The sequence below is a fragment of the Marmota marmota genome, unplaced genomic scaffold (genome assembly GCF_001458135.2).
Source record: "Marmota marmota marmota unplaced genomic scaffold, marMar, whole genome shotgun sequence".
Classification (NCBI taxonomy): Eukaryota; Metazoa; Chordata; class Mammalia; order Rodentia; family Sciuridae; genus Marmota; species Marmota marmota.
In genome coordinates, this window is record NW_026000142.1 from 30,336,583 (window position 1) to 30,358,392 (window position 21,810).

The following is a 21,810-nucleotide window of genomic DNA, read 5'->3' on the forward strand; positions in this document are numbered from 1 at the left end:
TATATATATATATATATATATATATATATATATATATATATATATATATATAATATTTATTTATTTATTTATTATTTATATATTTTTTTTGTTTTTTGTCAATGGTTCCTGACTCATAACTTTATCCTCAGGAAGGCTGTAGAAACTGCAATTCTTCTTTCCACAGGCAGACTGTAGAAACTCCAATATCCATCTTCCCTCCTCCCACAACACACACACACACACACAAACACACACACACACAACATCCTGCTTTCTGTCCTGGAACTGGTCATAAAGAAATTATCTGACTCTGCCTTTTGTCTAATAGTAGGTCATAAGACCCTCCTCATTCCAGAGAGGTCCTGCCCTATCCCCTGGAGGGAGGAATGTTAGCACACAGACCAAGAAGAATCTGAACAGACTGGCCTTACTGCGTTTCCCCACTCAGCCTTACATTAGATCATACCCTTTGTGTCTAATCATATTTCAGCACAGTTGTCCATGTTTCAATCATGCCCAGAAAAAAAGTCTCCATGAAAATCTAAAACAGTAAAGTTTGGAAAGCTTCCTGATAGCTGAACACACCTGGATGGTGGTATACCTGGAGAGGGCAAGGAAGCTCTGTGGTTTTTCTTTCTGTACCTCAATCTATGCATCTCTTCACTTGTATCTTTTAATACCCTTCATAATAAGCAGGTAAATGTAAAAAAAATTAAAAAAAAAATGTTCTTGAGTTCTCTGAGCTGCTCTAGCAAGTTAAAGACTATGAGGGTATTTTGGGAACCAAGATTTTTAGCCAGTCAGAGCACAGGTTACATAACCTAGGGCTAGCAGCTGGGATCTTCAGTGGGGCACAGTATTGGGGAATGAATCCTCAACCTGAGGGATCTGATGCTACCTGCAGATATATATTAGCAGTATTGAATGAGGCCCACTTTTCCTAGTATGCCAATCACTGAAATGATCAGGTTTTGAAAAAAAGTTACAAGATAGCCAGTTGTGAAGACCAGAGACAAACCTCAAATCAGCCTCCCAGGGAATGTTTTGGGATATTTATGGGATAAAGAAACAGGGTGGTGTAAGATGTGGGGGAAAGTGATTGGAGGTGAGGAAAAGTGAAGTAATTTGGTGTTTGTGCATGCATAATCAAACTTCATGGTTCTTCATAGGGTCCATATTTAGAAGTGTCTGCATTAGCATGGTCTGAAGGTGGACATCTGGACTTCTGGTGTCAAAAGTCACATCTTAGACACTTGCTCAGGCCCAAATGCAGAGGTGGTGGTTTCAACTTTTTGGAGATAGACCAAAGCAACCTCCAAGTTCCTGGGGCGGTGAGGAGGATTTTAGGGATTATCTATAGCAAAGCTAGTTGCTTAGTTATGTGACCTCCACAATTTGTGATTTTAAAATAAAAAGAAGTGCAGCTAGTTGAGTCTAGAGGATTTATTCTGATTTTCCCTTGGTTTCCATAATGTTGGAATTGAATTAGGTTAATGGCTATCCATTTCTTGTCTGCAGCAGTCCATTGCTTGCTGGGTGTGTGGGGGAATCCTCCATGCATCTGTTGTCAGTGTTCACTGTGGTGTGAGAGAAGAAAAAAAGTATGTAATTTGTTTTTTTCTTGACATGTTGATCTTTAATATCTCTTTTAGATTGCAGAATTGAGACTTGAGCTTGGTTCCCATCTTTTTACTGTCTGACATTGAAAAAATAATTTCTAATGGTATATTTCTGCTTCTTAGAATGAGAAATTTGTACCAGTTACTGTATAAAGAATATTCCAATGCTATAGTTCTTTTTTATTATCTATGATCTGAATTCATGAATATAGTTTTTTTGTTTCCCATTTTGTATAGTAGTGTATCAAAGTGTCCCAAATGTGTTTTTAATTTTTTTGACAAAGAAAAATGATTACAACAATAGAATCTTCTAGAATTACAGGGCAGATGATTGGGAACTGGTAAGCAATTGGCTGTAATGTCTTGGTCTGTTCTAAGCAAATAAATTCATGCTTTCTAATTAGTTGATTTTCTGATATACAGGATGAGATAGCAATAGTTTATAAAAACATGCATGCCATTTTATGTATAATATCCAACTGTAATACCCAATTTGCAAATAATATCCAAAAATTATTTTACAAGAATAACCTTGGGATATTTTTTAAATGTGTAAATATTTCTAAAAAGTACTGATGGTTTGTTTAAGGGCCATTAGAAGTGTTGAAAAAATGATAAAATCTTTGAGGTCACAAATAATCCTGAAGTTTACTGTAGCGTTAGTGTGTAAGTAATAAGTTCACAAGAGAAAAATCTGACGCCAAGGCAAACTTCAGTCTTGTTCATTGTTTAGTTTCAGAAATGTGTGATTAGGAATGCCAAAGCCATTTAGCACATTGTTTTGTCTTTCTGCATATCTAGAATCTAGACCTACCTTGTAAAGAGCACAGAAGTACTAACAATTTCAAGGTACCCTCATCTCTCCCTGCCTTGTGTATTTGCTCCATGTAAATTTATTTATACACTAATCCTTCTGAGATCTATGATTCTCAAGTTGTTTTTATATTTTAGTTTTCTAAATGATTCCCTTTAAAATTATTACCCTTTTAAGGAGTGCTTATTCTAGTTATTTCATACATTTTGTGATTAAGGAAATTTTAGTTTCTGGTATATAATTCTAATCACACATTGAATTATATTATTGGATAAAATTAAGTAGTGGAAATGAGTTTTATACTGGTGCTATAAACATAATACTCACAAGGAAAATATAGCATAATTCCATTGAATCTGGATGTTCAGGCAAGAATAACACTTTATTAATGTTCAGGCAAGAATAATATGTCTATAATTTTTATTTCAGAGAAAACTCTGTGTGTGTGTGTGTATGTGTATGTATGAGAGAGAGAGAGACTGTTCTCCATGTTAACAGATGTTACTTAGAAAACGTCATCACATAATTAATCTGCTATTTGGACGTTAATTATCGTTCTAAAATGTATTACTAGACATTATATTTTAGCATTCTAAAGAGTTAGTTTTCAATGTTTGTAACTAATATATTCAATTTCCCTGTTTGGGGATATTATTAAACTATATTTTATTAAACAAGAAAAGTCAGTCTCTTCTGCAGACTGCATTGTGCATTCTCCAGGATCCTGGTTACCAACAACTCTAAATTCTTGTATGTAATAAATTTTTGTATTTCTATCAGAGAAGAGACTAATGTGTATTCATCCCAACTTCACAAACTTTGCATGGGTCCTGATTGGCCCTATTTGTTCCAGGCACCCATTCTGGGATAGTAAAATATGACCAATTCTAGGCAGTATTGCAAGGATCTAACTTTGGTCGCAGCCCAAATCTAAGCCAATCCCTAGCCCAGAGAAGTCAAAAGTATAATTGAAAAGGATGTGTCCAAAAGACAGATATTCTTTCTTTATGAATGTGATTTCAGAGAAAGGGATCGCTGATTTACAGGGACATTTTTGTAGAGAGGTCAAGACTATAAAGTAGATGGATTCAATCTTCTCTGTAGTAGAAGATAAAGCTATAGTCTGAGAAGACAGATTTCCAGAGATATTCTTAAAGTAAAGGAGGCAAGAAAAAATCGCTACAGGGAAGGTAAGAATCGCAAGATGGAGGCAGGGGTAAAAGATTGGGAAGCAGTATTGACCACACTCAACTGAAATATGATCTTGGATAAAAATGTATTTGAGCCAGGTGTAGTGGCACATGCTGGAATTCCAGTAACTCAGGAGGCTGAGGCAGGATTGTAAATTCAAGGTCAGTTTCAACACCTTAGTAAGACCCCATTTCAAGTTTTAAAAAGAGCTGGTAACATAACTCTAGATTTAATTCCTAGCACTGCCATGTGTATCAACTGAATGTTTGTCATTGAAAAAAGAAATAGTGTTACAAAAAACAACTGCCTTATTTTTGTAAACTGTAAATCCTTATGCTGTTTTCTATGAAGGAACACTTTAAACTATTTCTAGATATGGTGGTATTACTTGATTTTTTTTTAAATGTTTTAACCATTAGTCCTTGATGCCTGGTGTGAAAAAAGGATTTAGCTTTTATATTACCATTCCATATCCTACGACTATCTCCACATAAATACTTCTCATTTCAACTAATTAATGCTGTTGCTTTTTTAATACTGTTGATATCTACATCATCATTATTATAAATATTTTTAATAGAACAAAAAGGTGTATAATAATTAATTTCTTTCTGGTACAATTTACATATTTTGGTGATAATAATCCCCACCTTAAATTCTTTGCTCTTCTAGATAATTTTTCCCCCCTGTGGTCTCTTCCTAACTCCTGGGTCAAGACTCTCAACCTCTCTCTGGAAAATCCCTTTGTATCTTAGTTGTCAGATAAACCATTTCCTCATTTCTGTCTTATTTTTTTGGTTTACATCCTTGTTTTGAAGTTTATATTCTGGGAGCTTAAACAATTTACTTGGTTAATATTCTTGTAAATTGGGTTGAATTCTTGAAGGTTTGATTGCACAATGAATAGCAGGAGGGAATTATTTTTTCTCAGTTTTAAAAAGATTTATTGATTTATTTCTAAATTCCAAGTATTGCTGTGAAAGCATTTTCTTTCTGATTCATGTAATATTACGCTCCCATCCATTAGTCTTTTAAGATCTTGTACTTATTAGTTTGATCTTCTGTAATGCTTTGAAGATGAGTAGGTTGGTCATGGCATGTGGTCTTTTAAGTTGTAGACAGATGGGCTCTTGCACAATAGAGAGTAATGTCTATCAATTACCGAAAACATTATTGCATTCTCTCTTAATTTCTCCATTTTGTTTCTGGTTTTACTTCAATTTCTATGGAAATCTCACTGTATGGCAGTTGAATTTACTCTACAACTCTAATCTTGTTCTAACATCCCAATCATTGTGCTGGATTATTTCTTCAATCACTATATTTTCTAGTTTGCTATATTTCATTTTTTGATTCTTATAGTGCCTTGTTTTTCTATTTTACCATCTTCATTAATGCAATATCTTCCCTTAGTTGCCTGAAGATATTAGTCATAAAAAACTTTGTTTATTTAAACATCCTTTTTACATTCAATCTTATTAGCTGCTTATTTGTAGTAAAATTTTGTCTTATATTTGAGAGGTTTTCCTCAAATGAACAATTTTCCATTTATTCTTAAATTTTGGGCAATGAATATGGATATTTCTTGACATCTATTGTCCCATCCAAGACAGTAGCCACTAGCCATATGTAATGACTGAGAACTTGAAATGTAGCTAGTCGAAACTCAGATGTGCCATGAGTTTAAATAAATATCAGATTTTCCAAACTTTGTAGAATAAATATAAATTATAATTTTAGTTAATTTTAAAATTGACTGTATGTTGAAATGTTAGTATTTTTGATATTCACTTGTTTTCTGTCCTGTATCATTAACATCTATATTCATATTTTTGTAAATTTTGTTCATTGTATTTTTATGAGAGTTCATGAAAATAAACATAGGCATTCAATTTGCCATGTTAACTAGAAGTTTTGGTCATGTTTTAAAAATTTTAAATCATCTCATCATCCCCTTCTACAGTAACTTGTGCCTGCTGGGTTGTGTTGGGGCATTTAAGTGTCTGTCCTATGATAGGGTCTCTGTTATTCCCTCTGATAGCAGATGAGCTTTCAAGTCAATAGGCTTAGTTGGTTCACATGTCCTTTTTCAAACCATGCCAACTACAGCAGTGTAATTATCCAAGTGCTTTATGTAATTACCTAATTTTATTTGCTTAGCATTTCACTTCCTTTTACTTAGATTCAGTTAATTGTCTGGGATGGATTAAGGATCTAATAATCCTGTGAACACACTTTTAGGGGACTTGACTATCAATCTCGCTCTCTCAGTTAAGCTTCTCTCATTGTTTCCTGCAATTTATAAGTTTTAAAATATAAGACGATACTGTCAGGTATTATCCACATGGTTTTGTTCCTTCTAATCTCTTCATTCTCTTTTTGGACTGAATGATATGAATCCATAATTTGGGGAAAGGATTTTAATGGTTCCAAGGAACGGACCTTGGAAAGTGATTATTACTCAACCTGATAAAATTGTTCTTAACATCATCCCAAAACAGACAAAAAGACCAGAAACTTGGATGGAAGTGGGGTCATCAGAGCTTAAGTCTGAAAGTTCTATGATCTGCCCTGCTGCAGACTAGTTCCTGAGGATGAGCTCTCTCTCTCCTTTTCACCCAGCAGGTGAGTGTGAGCTTCTCAGGGAGGATGTGATAAGCCCAATACTGTGTGCATTCTGGCCCCAAAGCAGTAGGTTATGATTGGCTCTGTGTGTGGACTGCAGGCAGCTATATTTAAAAGTAGATTATTGGAAACATTTGGACCCAAAAAATTGTGTCCAGGGTCTGGAAGATGGTGTTATAAAGTCAAGGAGCTATCATCTCAAAGTGCTCATGGCCAGAACAAGGGAAATCCATAGCCATGAATTTAGAGAAGGCACGCAATATGTTCTCATTCCTCTGAACATAATCAGTTAAAAAAAATATAACTGAGATCTAAATATGAAATGATGAAGCAATATCAAAAGTTGAAATTTTCTTAACAATGAATATATAGAATATCCTGGATCAGACAGAATGGAGGATCAAGGTTAAAATAAAATGTATAAATTGCTTTTGGGCCCACCTGCTACACTTTGCCGGCTCCTGCAGCAGCAACCGTCTATGTCGCTACAGTTGTCCCCGTCGCCCTTGCAGTGCGCCCCTCAGAACCAGCACCTCACCTTGCCCAACATCATGCTCTTCAGCAGCAGCTCACACCAGGACCTGTCCCAGCATGGCCGACCTCTTTGGCCTGTAGCTAGGCATGGTGGTCACCAAGAAGTTCAGTAGCCGGGAGACCATCATTGAGTTTGGTGAAATGTGAGAGGGGAAGATGTCTATGTCATCCAGAGTGACTGTGGAGCAATCAATGACAACCTGATGGAACTGCTCATCATGATCAATGCCTGCAAGACTGCCTCATCATCCAGGTGACCGCAGTGATCCCATGTTTTCCATATGCCTGACAAGATAAAAAGGACAAGAGTCATGCTCCAATTTCTGCAAAACTTGTGGCTAACATGCTCTCGGTTGCTGGGGCTGATCACATCATCACCATGGATCTGCAATGCCTCTCAGATACAGGGATTCCTATATATTCCTGTGGATAACTTATACATGGAGCCTGCGGTTCTGCAATGGATTCGGAGAACATCACTGAGTAGAAGAACTGTACCATGGTTTCACTGGATGTAGAGGGAGCCAAGAGGGTCACACCAATTGCAGACAGGTTGAATGTGGAATTTGCTTTGATTCTGTTGGGGGATGTGAAGGACTGTGTGGCCATCCTCATGGGTGACATGGCTGACACATGTGGTACCATCTGCCATGCTGCTGATAAACTACTCTCAGCTAGAGCCACCAAAGTGTATGCTATCCTCACTCACGGGATCTTCTCTGGGCCAGCTATATCCAGAATCAGTAATGCTTCCTTTGAGGCTGTTGTCACAAACACAATTCTGCAAGAGGACAAAATGAAACACTGCTCCAAGATTCAGATGATTTACATTTCAATGATCCTGGCTGAGATGATCTGAAGGATGAGAATATCTGAAGGACAATGGAGAATCTATTTCTTATTTGTTCAGCCATGTGCCACTGTAAATGCAAAGTGAGAAGTGTGGAGCAGACCTCCTCAGACTTCTCACTTGATTTATTTGCTTTTTTAGGACTAAGCAATGGTAGGCTAATCACTGGAAAAGGCATCAGATATTTGTATACTCTGAGATACATTATTTCCCCTTCTGAAGCCCAAGACTATTTCTTTCTGGTTTATTGGGGGAAAGGTGGTGGTTATTTGTTATTTAAGTGAACCATCTTAAATGAATAATGTTTTTATCATCTTAACTTGTTCTGATAGGTGATATTTTCTTTTGTTTTTTTAGTATTTTGAGTTGACAACTTTCTAGTATAAAATTCCATTGTGGAAATTCATCTTTTATACATTTTGAGGTTGCCAAAGGTGACTTCACATTAAAACCTTCTGTGTAAATATATAATGATAATGCCTATGGACATTTGGGTAATACCCTGTATGGTCTTTTACTTTGGAGTGAATCTTAGAAAATTTATTAATACCAAGAATTTTGAATTTTTTTTCTTCTTTAAAAATTGTATCTGGGTTTTAAATAAGCCACCTTAACTGTGCCTAATGTGTCCCAAATTTTATTTAGTTAAAGATAGCCACTGACTCATTAATTTTTTTGGTAAATATTAGATATTTCAAAGGCAACATAGTTCTGTATGATTTTTTATTGCCACTTTTAAGTTATAATTATCACTTAAAATACCATGTCCCAAAACTCCAAAATTATGTTCTACAATCATTCTAATTTATAAACCATTTTGAGTTGTGGTTGCTGAGCTCAGGGTCATATTTATACTCTCCTCTGTTCACCCCAGATAGATAATTATTTGGGATGTACCTAGTGTTCTTGTCATCATGTTTCTTTGTGCCATATTTTTATCCATAGGTTTCACCTTGCATTTTTTCCAGTAATTTCGCTTAAGGATTTCTACCAAACGATGACTCTCTTAAATCCCCTCAAATTTACTGAGCTGATCATTATTTTGCTTTTGACTTACATAAACGTGAATTTTTTAATGAGTACCACCAAATGTTTATTTAAACATGAGCTTTGATTAAATGTTCTTTTGCCCTTGGAAATAGTAGGTATCTGGCAAACAAATATCTTAACTAAATCTGGCACACCCCTCCCCCCCAAAAAAAAATGTGTGTGCAGGAGAGGCCTATGGAAAGTCAACATCAATTGCTTCATTAGGATAATGTTCAAAAAGTGGCTCAAAAGTGATTTAAAGATTGTGAAGGGAAAATTCACTGAGGAATGCCTTCTCCATAAATGGCCCTTGATAAAATCCTCTTAAGTGAAGTGCCTTGCTGTCTCTGTGGCAGAAGTCAAGCATTGACTCTCTGAATTTATTATATGCATGTTGGTGGACAACCAACTGAACTTGTCAGCCCCCAAAGAACAGGATTCTTCTGCATAGATAAAGCCTAGAAATGAGAAAAACGATACCCTCTGCTGAATCTTTCATCCATTGTTTTATTGGAATTGGGGATTAAAATCTCTGCTGAGTCTTAACACTGATAGAGAATAAATGCTCTGATCAAAATTCTTCAGGTAGAAAAATCAAATCTAAGTCATTAACGAACTTGAACAGCAGTCTTTAGAATTTAAAAATTTAAGACAGCAGAAGTTGAAGTTAGAAAATATCATTTAAGTTGTTACCAAAACTAGCATTTTGTTGTACTTTAAATTTGTTTCTTTGAGAAATAGTGATGAAGCCTGGTAAAAAGTTGGCTCTGCAGTGCAGATTGACTCTGTCTAGAAAGAGTAGACTGGAGATGGGTAAAAAACCTATATGGGTGCTTTGGAATTTTCCTTTTTGATAAATGTCTGACATACGTATTTCATTGGATTGCTATGCTTGTATGAAATGAAAACAAATGTAAATGCTTATGTAGACAGCTTGACATACAAGTATGCAAGTTCAGGTGTGTTGACTAAAGTCAGTTGATTTAAAGTAACCATTTTATCTAAGATAATTAAAGTCTAAGAATTTGTAGAACTAGTTTTCTAATAATGATTTCCAGATTTTAAAATATTGCTACTATCATTATTTAGCCCTACTTTTGCATGTTAAAATACTCCTGAATACAGTTATGGACTAATTAGATTGGACTTAGCCTTATACCATGGAGATATAGGCTTTAACTATTCAGTGGTTTCCAGTGGACAGAGATGATGAAGAATGCCTTGTGAACAGCCTAATCCTAGAACATACTCCTTCCTTGCTGTTTTTTGTGTGGAAACTTGAGACCACCAAATGTATCAGTCCTGTCCAACTCTCCTGAATGGGGGCAAACTTTGCATATATCTAGCCAAAAAGGGGATCCACCAAAATATGACTATACCAAACTTGTTTAGCTTCCAAATTAAATTATACTAGTAAACTGTTCAGATGATAACTGCCCTTTAGTAGATATGCTGCCAACTAGATTCATGAATGTATCATTTGCAGTGCTTGCATTGGTTAAAATCTAGGATTTTAAGATCCTACAGTGTACTAAAGCATTTCAATAAAATCCTGCTGACTAAAATAATAATAATAATAAAAATTCCATTTTGAACACCAGAGTTTATGACGGTGACCTTCATTTCTATTTCAGTAATATACAACCATCCTCATGGTTTCTTGTGATCATTTGCTTATGAAAACAAATGAAAGATCTTTCCAAGTCTGTGATAGCTTTACTTTGGTTCAGCTGAATTTGATATTTCACATTCCATATGTCAGAGAATCTAGTTCAATTTCCCTGAGTGATGGAATCATGGACTTAATTTTTATTTTGAATTTTGACTTTATTTTGACTTCTTAATGTATAACAGTTCTTCCTTTTAAAGAAAGAGACTCATATTTCCCATAGGTTTAGGAGATCCTACAATATGTCAATCTTTAATTTCTATTGATTACATGTGTGTGTGTGTATGTATGTATGTGTGTGTATATATATAATATATATATATTGAACAAGTAATTATAGTATCAAAGTGTCATGACAGTGTAATATTTTATAATGGTTACTTTAGAGAAAGTTATTTTTCTTAATTTTTTTAAATTTATATGTGACAGTGGGATGCATTACAATCTGGGCCAAATTGACATCTGGGTCAAATGGTGGTTCCATTGCCAATTTTCCAAGAAATCTCCATACTGCTTTCCATATTGGCTGCACCAATTTGCAGTCAAACCATCAGTATGAGTGTACCTTTTCCCCCACATCCTTGCCAACACTTATTGTTGTTTGTCTTCATAATAGCTGCCATTTTGACAGGAGTGAGAGGAAATCTTAGAGTGGTTTTGATTTTTGCATTTCTTTAATTGCTAGAGATGATGAACATTTTTTCATATATTTGTTGATTGATTGTATATCATCTTCTGAGAAGTGTCTGTTTAGGCCCTTGGCTCATTTATTGATTGGGTTATTTGGGTTTTTTTTTATGTTTAGCTTTTTGTGTTCTTTATATATTCTAGAGATTAGTGCTGTATCTGATGTGTGAGGGGGAAAGATTTGCTTCAAGATGTATGCTCTCTATTCACTTCACAGATTGTTTCTTTGAGAAGAAACTTTTTAGTTTGGTTCCATCCCATTTATTGATTCTTGATTTTAATTCTTGCACCAAAGGAGTCTTATTAAGGAACTTGGGGCCTAATCCCACATGATGGAGATTAGGGTCTACTTTTTCTTCTATTAGATGTAGGGTCTCTGGTTGTATTCCTAAGTCCTTGATTCATTTTGAGTTGAGTTTTGTACATGGTGAGAGATAGTGGTTTAATTTCATTTTGTTGTATATGGATTTCCAGTTTTCCCAGCACCATTTGTTGAAGAGGCTATCTTTCCTCCAATGCATGTTTTTGGCACCTTTATCTAATATAAGATAATTGTAATTTGTGGGTTAGTCTCTGTGTCCTGTATTCTATACCATTGTTCTACCAGTCTGTTTTGGTGCCAATACTATGCTGTTTTTGTTACTATTGCTCTGTAGTATAGTTTAAGTTCTGGTATAGTGATGCCACCTGCTTCACTCTTCCTGCTAAGGATTGCTTTAGCTATTCTGGGTCTCTTATCTTTAGAGTTTTGTTTTTTTTTGTTTTTTTTTTTTTTTTAACAAGCATTATGGAAATAAGTTTCAGTGAAAGATCTATAGTTCTATGAGTTGGGATAAATTTATCTGTAAGTAATAAAATAGTCCAATAAAAGCAACTTAAAACATGGGGCACAATAATTTGTTTCATATAACAAGGATTCAATATGCAGGATGATTCTAAGCTAACTGATTCACAGGGTCAACAATGATAGGGCTCTTGGTGGATTTTTCTATAATTTCATTAATGTTTATCTCATGGGTGCAAAGTGGCTGTAGGAATGCCAAGCATCATGCCTTTATATTGTAGGATAAAACATATTTGTCTTGTGTCAATTTTTTAAAACACAGTGAACCCATCACTATAGCTCTATAGCTGTATTTTCTTTATGCCTTAATTGTTAGTATTGTGTTCTACCTTGAGTGTGCATCTCTTATTGTCAAAGAGAATTATTGAATTGATCAATATTCAGCCTCAGTATCTTGAAAGGGGTTCTTAGAATTACATGGACATAAAATATATGAAATATAATATCACAGCTTGTTTAGAAAATATGAATATGGAGGGACAGTGACATCTGTCACAATGGGTTCTATTCTGGTTTATGTAACTTCACTATTTGAATATTAAAGTGTCCTGAAAACAAGTTTCAAAAAGTTAAATTGCTGTGTGGAAGATAACTTCCATATTAGATACATACTTGAAGATTTTTTCTTTTCTGACATCATTATGGTATTTTTGCAAAGAAATCTATGTTCTATATGCTGGAGTAAAGAAAGACAAGGTAGAGTAGACTTGCAAAAATGTGGTGAGGCCTAAGTTGCCCAAATCAGATTTGAACAGGATTTCATTTTCTTTATGTAAATTAGATAAGTGTTATATGTGAAAGAAAATACTAATTAAAAAAAAGTTAAGAGAAAATATATAATTTTTAAAAAATATTTCCTTTTTAATGTTATTTTATACAGATAGCAATAGGTGATCATGTGAGATAGTAATATTAAAGGATGGAGCATCTGAGGGAAATGGTGATACTGAACTCTTAGCTCAGTACTGATTAACCTTGAGCAAGTTACCTAACTTCTTTTGCTGTTTATAATTCTTGGAAAAACAGTAATTTCTTTAAGGATGTTGTGAAGATTAATATAGATGACATAAAAGCCCATATAATATTATCAGGATGCTCTTTGGTCTGTGTTAAGCACTGTCGACATTAGCTATTAATATAATGTATCACAGTTTAAATGGTTTTTCAATACATGAGCTTATGGAAATATAATTTCACAAGTTAAAATATGAAGTCATATTTCACGGACTAAAATAGGCGATGGGATTTTTTTAAACAGACAACACTGCACAAGAATATGTAAACCCCTCCTCAATTCCAATCAGATTAAAGAGATAAGCCTAATGACTTTTAAAACAGTCACTATAAATAGTTTTGGTTCTACTTAGCCCCAAGGAGGAAGGGGTATGAGATACTAAAGGTTGGAATTTAGTAAGATATAAATACCTATTTCCCCCAGTTGTCTTATTCTAGGAAGTTGCTCCTAGGTCTGACTATGTATCCATTTGTTTACATGGAAGCTCAGTTAAGTTCAAGGCAAAAGGAGGCCAGTGCTTGTCCCAGAGTCTTTGAGGGTTGCTGTCTGATGGGTGGGACAGGAAGATTGAGCTGCTATTGACTAATCCAGTTGAGCAATAGAGGGTGAGAGACTCCAGAAAAAAACTGTTGGACAGAGGCCAGGGAGTGAGCCTCACGCAGCATGAGTGTGCTGTCCTCAGCTTCACCCCAGCTTCTGGGAAGGGTAGCAGAACTTGGAAATAAATGTGACTGTAGTGGCACCAAGAGAGTGGATTTTACAAGAGTTACCCGGGATTGCCAGGAGATTTTTAAGGGGCGGGGGAGTAAGGGAGATTAATACAAAATCTGTACTTTTCAAAAGCTCACTTCAGTAACACAGTTCTACAATGTAGACTATCTCCATATCGAGGTGTAAAATAGATCAAAGAAACATTTTAAAATATTATTTGCCAGTTTCCTTGTGTTTAATTTCTTTCTTTCTTTCTTTTTTTTTTTGAGAGAGAGAGAGAGAGAGAGGGAGGGAGGATTTTTTTTAATATTTATTTTTTTAGTTTTCGGCAGACATAACATCTTTGTTTGTATGTGGTGCTGAGGATCGAACCCGGGCCGCATGCATGCCAGGCGAGCTTGCTACCTCTTGAGCCACATCCCCAACTGTGTTTAATTTCTTTATGAACTTATCAATTAGGCTTCTATACTGAGCACTGGCTTTTTCTGCTCCCAACATTCATAGTCAGATGATGTACTTTTATCCATAGATACAAAGAAACATACTAATATCTTTTTAAAAAATTTTTATTATTGGTTGTTCAAAACATTACAAAGCTCTTGACATATCATATTTCATACATTTGATTCAAGTGGGTTATGAACTCCCATTTTTACCCCGTATACAGATTGCAGAATCACATCGGTTACACATCCACTGTTTTACATATTGCCATACTAGTGTCTGATGTATTCTGTTGCCTTTCCTATCCTCTACTATCCCCCTCCCCTCCCCTCCCCAACATATATTACTTCAGAAAGCAAAGAGATATGTACTGACAGAAACACTCACCTTTTGATATTTTTAGTCTGAATAGTGTAAGGCTTAGAAATCATGATAATGCTTCCAAAGTTATAAACAAATCTCTTAGATTTTGTATTTATTATTTTCGAATAATAGTTTCTGCATTTTATAACAAGTCAACAGATTTGCCCTTATTTTCTAGATTTAAATGGGTTTTTCTTTAGGCTGAAAGTTGCCAAATAACAAAACGAAGATGATTATAAAATGCATCAAGTATTTTCTAACTTTTTAGCATTGAAATTTGTGTGACTTGAAATAGAATGTTTAGTTTTTATTTGTGCTTCCTAATGCAAGTGAAGTGAGAACTTTTACCAGTCTGGCTGTTTTGGAAACCTGCGTTTTCTTCTAGTGAAGCCTGAGTTAGGTACTCAATTTGAAATGACTTTTCTCTTTTATTTTGAAGCTACCACAACTCCATTTCCCTTCTCAGAGTCCTTGGCTACTGGTGGAAATTGCTAAATCTTCCTCTGGATGGGGTAATGTCCTCTGCCTTGGCCAAGGCCTGGTGCTGGATCTCTAACTCCAGTTTGAGCATAGAGATGGTCTATTGTTTTCTCTATGGAGCCTGCCCTTTGTCCTCCTAAAACCCCCAAGGATTGCCACCTCTGTGTAGGTTGAACCATAGACCCTCTGCTATGGTCTCCATTGTGCTATTTGATGATAATTTTTCTGTATGTGTAACTAAGCTTGTTTCCATTAAAGGTTTTGTCTATTTTCAGATCCTCTGGACTCAGAAATAGCTACTGTTAAAGGTTAGTTCATTAAAGTTAAATGACTATCAATAAGTGTTTTAATTATAATCTATGTGGAAATAAGATAATCCTGAAACATCAAAGTAACAGAGAAATGCTTCTGCTGAGAGATTTATATTGACAAAAGGCAAAATTTAAATATGAACAAGAAAATGCTTATAGTATACTAAGCATCCTCATGTTTTCTTACCAATCTTTAGTAATACTTGTGAACTAGATGCATAAAATCAAGATTACCTATTTCATCCTAATTGTGGACATGTCTGCATTTATCTAATTTTCTTAATTTCCTCAGGTCGGTTATCTTCTTTGTAAAAAAAAAAAAAAAGAAATATGGCTAAAAGTACTTAATTCATAGAAGTTTTCTGGACATGAATATTTAACATGACATCTGACCCATGGTAATGTGTGCAAAAATATTTGTCCTTTTCCTATTCTTTCCTAGAATTTGTCAAGTTGTCCCAAATAAGGAGAAAGGAATAGGATATATTGTTTAATTTACATCATTCTATTAATAATTTAATTAAAAAATTCTATTTGATTAATATAGCCTATTTTAATTCTATTTAATGATTTGATTTAAAATTAAAACACACAAGAACACTGGAATTAAAGTTTTAAAAAAATTAACTTCATACTAGTAGCAGTAATATTAACAATGTATGGAAATCAAAAAGAAGCATAAAGTATTAAAATGACCCAGGAGGTTATTATTAGGTTGATTAACATCACTGAAGAACAAAGAATAATGACATACACAAAACATGGAAGCATTTCCTTGTCCAATCACAGGGCAGAGCCTGGGATAAGAGATGTGAAAAAAAGGCGACAAGTAGAGAAAGTAGGAACACAATGATAAAAATCAAGCAATATTTGACTTGAGGGCTTTAAAAATAACCATTAGGATGATTTAAAACAAGATTTTCCTGACTCCCTAGCTCTCTAAATCCTTATTTTTTTAAATGATGGAGATTCAATGATCCCTAAGATTTTTTCAACTTCTGCAATATGAAGGTCATGAAGGAAAGAGAAGAACTGTATCACATGTAAATGTGGGCAAAAGGGTCCCTGGACTGTGAGTCACAGCTATTTATATCTGAGCAAATGTGCGTGTCCTATGAGTCAAAGGACTTTGTGGTCTCCCCTCCCCCTTGAATCTTTGTGAAATTGTCTTCTGTGTATGTACAATATAAGCTCCTCTATACTAAGTGCCAGTTTGGACAGGCACTACTATTGGGTTGTCTCTGCAAGTATTAGTAACCTCAGTAACAGTTCATCTGAGAAATACATTTAATGTGTATCTAAAACCCTCTGTTCAATTGGATGCAGCCAAGACTACTTTAAATCAATGCTTCGACAACAAGCCATTTCTGAGCTGGCTTCAGACAACTCTACTTGATAGATTTTTTAAAAACTGTTATATATAGAGAGTTAGCCTGTACTATTTCTAGCCAATTCATAAATCTTTGAAATCATTTATTTCACCATTAAAACCTCAATTAATATTTATTATGCCAACCTCCTGAGGGAATAAAGATAACTAAGTTTTGGATTTGTACTAAATGCTAGGTAACTATCTCTAGAATGAATGTTCTCAACTAGGGTAGGTTCAAAGTATGGAACACTTGGATACACGCTGTAATTTATGTTGAAGTATTTGAAGTATATTGCAGAAAATGTCATGGTAGGACTCGTGCCTTCTTCTTTGTGGCAGAGTTCTCAGCATGTAGTGGCTACATGATAAATATTCATGAGGTATGTGTGAGTACATGAGGATAAATGTCATCAGGCTTGAAATCTGCAATTGTTTCTTAAATGATTTGGGAAACAATCATATTTTTGGTTTCATTTAGCATATATTTAAATGTCCTTAATCTTTAGAGTATGTTTGTTTTAAACTGTAATTATGTATTGCATATTTAATGGTATGCTCATTAAAAATAGTACCATCTTGGTTCTCTTATAGGGCAAAGGAGTGTCACCACTATGGTGAGCCTGAACTTGATAGTGACAGTTTTCCGTGGCTCTGTTCAGTGCTATCTTCAGCTTTCCAAAACCCAGAGTATTCATTGGTGCTTTGTTTCTCCTCCCAAAGTCCAGCATACATGTTCTTCAGTGCTTCCAAGGAAGACCATAAAGTCCTTCAACTAAGACACAGAATGGAAGGAGTCCAGGGAATTGCTAGGGAAAATAAGTAGGGCCATCCCTGGAGAGGGAACTGCTACAGTGTTCTTTTAAACATCACAGAGTAATTGTTTCTTTTTTTCAAAAAAAGAAAAGGACCAGGATAAAGAGAGCTCATTTTCAAGCTGGACAGGTTAGCAAACACTGGGTGCAGGGTTTACTTTGGTTTAGGAGTCTACTGCCTCATTGGAGTGTCAATCAAAATTCCACAGCCATTCTTGGATACTTGGAGGTGGGGCTGTCTGGCATGCAGCAATGATTTGATCCAGCACTTGCAGCAAACAGACTGGAGTTATCAGTGTTATTCTGTGGTCTTCCAACAGCATTTTCAAAATACATTAATATTCGTGGCCTTGCGCTCTCTCATCGGACTTCTAACCGGTAATTACATCTATATAATAACTGAAAGTTACCTAGTTTAAAGATGTAAGAGTCCAGACTGGTGCCTGCAGTACTAAACTCTCTTGCTTTGTTCTGATTTTTGCTTTGTCCTTGCCCGGTTTAGGGTATACTTGAATTTCTCTCTTCTCTCAGGGAGTAGAATATGTGTGGTATTGTAGGCATTCAGGCACTGTTTCCCAAACTTTTAAATAAGGATTATACTTAAAGAAAGTGGCGAGAGGCCAGGTGTAGTAATTTACTGTGATCTCACCTATGTCTACACTAATAATTGAAAAGAGGGCATTCAAAAGTATTTGAAATTATTTAAACCCTCCAACATATGGTTCCATTTTTGCAACAACAGAAATACCTTAGTAGAGCAACATACTAAAAAGTACAACATTATGTGCAGGAATCTTTTTTTCTGAGGGATATGTATGTCCTAGGAAGACTTAAATTGTAGATGGTTACTTTCAACCCAAGAGGCAATTAACAGAGTTATAGAAGTTTTGGTCTCCCTTGTATTAAGACTTTAAGGCAGAGTGGCTATCTTCTCAGATAGAAAGAACAATCTGTGCTCCCTGCTTCTGATGATCAGTGCAACAAGTAGAGGTCACAGGCAGTCACTACTACTGGAATTCCTGGCATGGCACTAGTCAACAGGTGCCTTCTGTGACATGCCTAAGAGGTGATTTTGTAATTTTACTTAGGTTAGAGAACTCAGTTATTGTAATATATTGACTCTGGCTACTAAATCTCTGATGCAATAGCAAATAGGATGTATAAGGTAACAAATAATTAACCAGTAAATTAAAGCTGGCTTCCAATTTGCAAGTCATCCCTCAAGACGTTTTTCAAGGAAAGAATTTACTACATAGAATGACAGTGGAAAGTATAGAAAATTAAGCATGGAACTAGGCAAAATTGTACGGATTAGTTACAATCACTTTGCTGGTCACATACCTCTTTGTGACCTTTTATTTGGACTAGCATTGTAATACTGTGATCTGTAGGAATAGACCATATTTGTATGTCTTAATTTTATTTATTGCAATTAAATAGTTAGAAATGCAGCCTAGTGAATTAAAACAGTGCAGAGGCAATGGTTTATCTCAGTGGGCACTGTGAAACAGAAGACTGAAGAGGTGTTTATAGACAGGAACAGGAAATGCTAATATAAACTCATTGAAAAAATAACTTTTCATCCACATTTATGTAATTTGTGTGTCTCTTGGGTAGTTAATATTGTTACTCAAATATTCTAGAGAAGCCATAATTACAAACTTTTAATACAAGATCTCAGGCAAAATTGCTGCTTTACTATTACCAAGGTTACTGTAGTATACAATAATTATGTACAAATTGAAGGGACATATTAAGACTACTAAATATATATTAATAGAAAATAAATCATGAAACTGGCATTATATAAATGACTCTATAGAAGTTAGATTGTATGTTTCATCTTTGTTCATTCATTCAACAAATATTTGTTTGCTCAATACATAATATATAGGTACTGACCATTTTTTTATACTTATTCCATCTAGTACTGAGGTACTGACTATTTTCTGCACTTAACTTGTTCCACCTAGCACTGAATATTCAAATAATCCCCTAATACAAGTTCGATTCTTCTAAAAAAAACTGAATGCCTATCAGTACAGGGGACATTGGATGAAAGTCACTTTTTGACTGGACAATCAAGGGATCCTCCACTGATTTTGCTATAGTGTTCATATTTGTTCTTTAAAGATGATGAAAGATCAGTGGACTAGTAAGTATCTGCGGTCTGTGGAGTTGTAGGTTGCTTAGAAACCTACAACTTGGGCTTGCTATGGCAACCCAATTTATCAGTGAATGAAAAACTAAGCTGGCTTTGTGCTAAATCTCCATATTTTGCTGGTAAGAATATTCAGATTATCCCTTTTATCAGTATTTTTGTTATTTATACAATCAAGCTAAATATTGTAATTTACTAAATATTGAAAACAATTTATTAATATTACAAGAAAGTAAAGCATAAATTCTATATTTTTAATTCAAATTTATAATGTCTACTAGTTCTTCTATTGTCTGAGTTTTGATATATACAGAAACATATGATTTTTATTAAATGTATGCAGAAAAAACTAGTACAGCATATTATGCATATGCAAATAAATATTTATGTAAATCTCTGAAATATTATTTCTGTGTTAACCTAAAAGTCTATCTAGTCTAATGTCATTTTTATTTTATATCACTAACTCCTTCACAGATCATATAAATATGAAACTGTATTAGTTCTATTTTGAATCTTATGTTTTAAGTAATATACCACATAATCTGCTACACAAATGTATTTACTGGAAAAGCAACTTTTGGTGATGTGGAAAGGCATTGGGGAACCTGCTTTTACCCTTAGTTTGAGCAGTTGCTTACTGCAATAAATGTACGATGAGATGATTTTACCCGTTGTTTTTAGGCATGCTTTTAGATTCTAATAGCTTTCATTGTTTCATATATTTATGCTATTTGTGTACTGTAATCTTCTCTGCACTTCTTCAAATGTAAGTGTTGCGTTTACTTTATCTCCCTATTGATTGCCTCTGCTGTGTTTATCACAGTCAATAGCAAGGTAGAGTTAGCAGGCTCTCCTGAGACAGGACTACTAGCAGGCTTTTTTTATTGTCCTTTTCTCATGGGTTTTGGCATTTATGCATTTTGTTTTGATATTTAAGGTTCACCATATTAAAAGTTCTCTTGAGAGTGAATGAAGCAGTCTGACTTAGGTTTTCACAGGACAGTGCTACATTTGATGGTTTCAATTTTTCTTTATGCTATATTCACCTCCACATAATTCTGAAGATAATCAATCTGCTTTACTATTTTGAATCATCTATTTTTTCAGTTCAGCTATGCATTGCCTCTGTGGGTAATCATATGCCTCATCTCACAGATGGAAAGAAGTACAAGAGATAGAACTTGGGCCATTTCGCTGGAATTAACTTCCCTGAAAAAGTCAATACCCAAAGTCCTTATTGAAAGATTCATGACTAGGCCATATTGGTCCCTCCCTTGACAGGGAGCATTTGGTTAAGTTCTACTGATTTGAAAAAAATAAGTGAGCAGTCCAAAATATTGAACAATGCAAAGGAGTCAAACTCTTATCATGTAATCATATATATGTATTGTAGTCTATCAGGAGACAGTAGATTGGCATGTACAAATTAGCAGAATATAAATATTCTGGAGACATGAAACAGACTCAGAAGACAGAACAAAAACATAGTACTACTTACTGATCTACATTTCATGTTTAATCATGCTTGTTAATGTGATTGAATTATTCTAATAAATTTTAGAAAAATTCATTTTAATCAAAATGTCTACTCCTGGCAATGAATATAAACACTCAATCGACACATACCATCATTTAAAATGTTTGGGTAAATATTTCATAGAACCAAGTAATCCATTTTATAACTATTCAATAAATGTCTATGGAATGATAGAATTAAAGTCCTTCATAAAGAAATTTCACAGTAGAGAATATTTTTATCTGTTCAATATTCAGATTTTTGCTTAAAGCAAACTATATATGCGTGGTATCTATTGAACACACACACACACACACACCCACCCCTAAAACGCATAATCTGGAAAATCAGTTATTTTAAATTTAATATCTGATAACTTGAAAAAGCAAAGATACCATATCTCCTACAAAAGTATTTAACATGCTCATGTCTGTTTTTAACCTATTCTGTGATACTCATAATAGTTTATTCAGCATCTATTCATGGAATATTTGGGCATGCATTATTATGTGTCAGACACCTTTAAACTCTAGAATATAATAGTAAACACTACAACATGGTTCCCAGTGAATACATTGTAGGAAATTTCACTGTGACCTGCTCCTTTGCTACTCATGAAAGAACAAATGCATGATAACTTGAACTTTTCTGGAATACCTTCTATGGCAGGACACTAAAGTGCTCTGGAGGTATATAGAAGAAAATAATGCCACATGGTATTTTATGTGGTAAAAATGAGGGTTAAAATAATAAATGCCAGAATAAGGTTCAATATTAA

The 21,810-nt window shown here is 34.6% G+C and overlaps 1 protein-coding gene and 1 pseudogene across 4 annotated transcripts in view; both read left to right on the plus strand.

Annotated features, from left to right (window-relative positions):
- The window catches only part of Cd36 (CD36 molecule), an 83,931-nt gene that overhangs the window by 18,397 nt on the left and 43,724 nt on the right, over positions 1-21,810 (plus strand). For 2 of the 4 annotated variants that reach the window (XM_015488400.2, XM_015488405.2), the window contains exon 1: positions 17,580-17,730. The exons of 1 other annotated variant lie outside the window; for it this stretch is intronic. The gene's annotated coding sequence lies outside the window, so the exon portion shown is untranslated. Of the gene's footprint in view, positions 1-17,579; positions 17,731-21,810 lie in introns of those variants that run through there. One more of the 4 variants, XM_015488401.2, reaches the window with a different exon arrangement.
- LOC107144441 lies at positions 6,853-8,800 on the plus strand (annotated as a pseudogene).